Below are 4,100 nucleotides of genomic sequence, written 5' to 3'. Positions count from 1 at the left end.
GGCTAGATAGGCACCTGGCTGGGGTTGTCTGACCTCAGTCCTTTTCCTGCCAGAGGCAGGGGATCGGACACGATGATCCTTCGGGGTCCCTTCCAACTCTACAATCTATGAATCTATGAAACTGCATAGGGGGAGGGGCCTTTAATAAGGGAGTCCAGGTGCAGGGGGGAGCCTTGGGGTGCAATGTGTCCCACCCACCATGGTCCTTGTAGTAGTCTGGCTACAACTTGCAGACCCTTGGCTACAGGTCAGTGCCCAGAGCCTCAGGTCCTGCTTGCCCTCCTGCACAAATTCCCATGCTAACTCATGCACTGGGCAGACAAGTGCACCTGTTTGCATGTCCTGTTTGCGCAGCTCCCTGGGGGATTGGACAAAATAGGAGCTGGGGCGGAGCAAGACCCTCCTCGGCTTGTTTCAGCTGCCTCCCCGCAGCTGGCTAGCCTCTCCCACCACAGGCTTTGCTTACCTCCAGCTCTGCTGGGGGTCAGACAGGGGTCCTCCGCAGTTGCTGGAGGTTGCTGGGGGGCTTTGGGGTTTGGGAGCACGATAGGCCTTCACCCATGAGTCTCACTGCTCCTACAGCCCAACTGCCCAGGAGTTGTTTGCTTCCAGGGTATAAGTCATCAGTAAGCAAAAGAACATTCTTGGTAAAAGCTCCTCAGCACTATAATTTGAGTTTGGTGATTATTTGACAACATGGCACAGACACATCTATAATCTCTGAAATATTAATAAAATGGGTCTTTAACCAGATTACACTGTTTGTAGTTTAAAAACCCTTCTGCATTTACCCAATAATTGATCTAGGCCCATTTTACATTTTTTATGTCTTAGTAATTACATTTTTATGTGAAAGAGGCAGTTAAAATATTTTTTTATGAAATATAAATACTTCAGTAATTTTATGTACTGATAAACCCAGTAGCATTACCAGAAGTAGGTGAATAGGGCAAGAGTCCCATGTGCCAATTTAGAGAAAATGCCAAAATAGTGGCCCCCCGCAGAGTTTACATCATGGCAGCTGAAGCCCAAGCCATTGAGAACCCACACTGAGTTAATGGTCAGTGATAATTTATCTGCCACTCATCCCTCACCCACTCTCCAGCATCTGTCCCCAGGGCACCACAATTATTAGCTATGCCTCTGGATAGACAACAGTACAGGGGCAGGCATGTTTTCCAGCAGGTGGGCCAGAATAACCCAGGTCTGGTCAGAGACAGGCAGACATAAGGACCCCACCACTGCTGTCACCTCTCCCTGCCAATCAGATGCAACTCAGCTCTGCCAGAATCTATGTTGCATAATTGCATACAGCACATACAGAGCTCCCTCTTTACCAGAAGCCCAGACAGCTGACTATTGCATAACACAGAAGAGGTTCCCTCCACTGTTACCCCAGGTAGGTGACTGTGGCATGGCCAACACCAAATGCTGCTGCAGACACAGCTCTGCCACAGGTTGTTCACCTCTGCCATAGTGTCTTTCATCAAAAGAATTACAATTATCTTCAGTTTCCTCATCCCCTGTTATCTGACACTTTGACACATAATGTGGAAAAGGTATTTAACTTTGTTCTTTGGAAGTGACTATTTAATATAGGCCCAGTTTCTCAAACGTTTACTATCAACTATAATCCTTACTCCCTGAAGTAGACCTATTGGTTTCAAAGGGACAAGTTTATATAACAGGAACACCATGCAGTAACATATGTTTGAAAGGCTGGGTGTTAAAATAACTTGATATGGTTAAAAGAGTCTTTTGGTTTGTTGCATTGAATATATTTCTCAAAGGAAAATATATTCTTTTAATGTTATAGGAAAAAAAAGTCATGGTTTGGACATCTTTTCCCTATTTATGTACCTTGAGTTTTAAAATGGGTGTAAAGCAGCCCAAAAAGAGTGCTGATGGGCCCATGTTAGAAATCAGAAGTAAATAAATAATTTAAGTCTAATGTGTTAACCCAATTTCTTAGCCATTTGTTAGAGAAATAGATGCAAAGAAATAAAAAGCGGCGAAATTCCATCTCTGGTTACTCAGAAATTCTGGTAGGATGGTGCTGAAAAGAAAGCAAAGGAGACACATCCACTCACTCCTTCCATGTGATTAATAGGCAAATTGTACATCATCAATAATCCCCCAACATTTAAAAATGTGTCTTGCTAGCTCTATTGGGTATGTATCTTCATATGCCAAATAACTGCCAAAACTTCAACACTCTCCATTCAGAGGATTAAATTTGATCAAAATATTGTTATATGAAAAAAATGTGTGTGCTATGGGGCACTGAATCTCTTGATTTTATGCAGTCTGAAAATCTTGCAAGGGAAATTGGAAGTATGGAATGGACACTGTATGTAAGTTGACAAGATCATGGGCATGAGGTTTCAAAAGAACAGATCTACAACTATAAGGTTAACACGTATTGGTGCCTGTTCATATTTTGAAGCTCATTTGTTTTCTTTGTCATTTTAATTTTGTTTGCTATGGTTTGTTTTAGCCAGATGTGAAAAGGCACCAGATAACACTGTAAAATAAAAACTTACTTTAGCATCAGTTGAATCAAATAGGTTTAATTTCATTTAATTATCACTACTGATTTCTATACAGATTATTAATGTCATTAATATAAATTATGGATTATATGTCCCTGTAGAAAGCTGAATGGCCTGGAATGATCACTGGGTCAGGAGTCATGATGTAAAGAATTCTAATCATTAGGGGTGTGCAAAATGGGTCGTATTCAATTCGGATTTGGATTTGGCCTGAATCGGGGAGATTCATTGGGGAAATTCATTGATTTGGATCACTGTCCTGATTCTATTTGGCCAAATCTGAATCTGAAGATTCAATGCCAATTTGGAGAATCAGTGATTCAGCCTTAGACATAGCTTTAAATGTTTTTTCTACATACTTCAAGGTACCAGGCGTGGCTTGTGAATGCTGTGATGGTGGGGAGATGGAGCATCCCACAGGAGCATGGAGGGGCGCTCTGTGTGTTCAGTGGTGGCCCCCTCCCCTGTCCCCCCAGCTCAGCTATTGCCTGGGGAGGACCCTGGATGCCCCCCCAGACCCAGAAGGCACCAGTCATTGAGCCAGGGGGTGGGAGGAGGGTCCCCTGTACACTCCCCAGGGGACCCAGAAGTGGCCTAGAAGTGCTTCTGGTCCACTTCTGGGTCCACTGCCTAATGCACTGGGGACCTCTCCCTGGTGCTCCCATGGGTGCTCCATCTGCCCCACCTTCTCAGAATTCATGAGCCATCTGATACATTGAGGTATGTAAAAAAAAAATACATTTAAAGCTGTGTCTATGTCCAAAACATTAAATCTTTCTGTATCAATTCAGATGGTTCCGATTTGATTTGCAGAGATTAAAGGGTCTTCTGATTCAATTCGAATTCAGAGACTTAGCTGCTGAATCAGGCCAAATCTCCGCTGAATCAAATCACAGACTAAAGCTTCACACAGCCCTACTAATCACAGCTCTTCACTGCCTCACTTTAAGACCTTGAGTAATTCTTTTTACCTACTTTCCCCAGTCTCATTCATTTGAAAAGTTTAAATAAAAATTTGTGAACATATATAATTAGTTTCATAGTTGGTAGGGTTGGAAGGGACCTAAGCAGATCATCTAGTCTGACCCCCTGCCATGGGCATGAAAGGATGCTGGGGTCAAATGACCCAAGCTAAGTGGCTGTCTAGCCTCTTTTTGAAGACCCCCAGGGTAGGGGCAAGCACCACTTCCCTTGGAAGTTGGTTTCAGCTCCTAGCCACCCTGACAGTGAAGTAGCACCTCCTGATATCTAGCCTGAATCTACTCAGAGTCAACTTATGACTGTTGTTCCTCATTACTCCCAGTAGTCCTTGGGGGAACAGGGACTCTCCCATTTCCTGCTGGTCCCCGTTGGCAAGTTTATAGGCAGCCACCAGATCCCCTCTCAGCCTTCTTTTGTGGACGCTGAACAGGTTCAGGTCCCATAGCATCTCCTTGTAGGGCCTGCCCTGCTGACCCCTAATCATGCACGTGGCCCTCCTCTGGACTCTCTCCATGTTGTCCACATCCCTCCTGAAATGCAGCACCCAGAACTGGATGCAGTACTCCA

The sequence above is a fragment of the Gavialis gangeticus genome, unplaced genomic scaffold, assembly GCF_001723915.1.
Source record: "Gavialis gangeticus isolate Ggan-Ray unplaced genomic scaffold, GavGan_comp1, whole genome shotgun sequence".
In the NCBI taxonomy this organism is placed as follows: Eukaryota; Metazoa; Chordata; order Crocodylia; family Gavialidae; genus Gavialis; species Gavialis gangeticus.
This window is presented reverse-complemented; position numbering follows the sequence as displayed.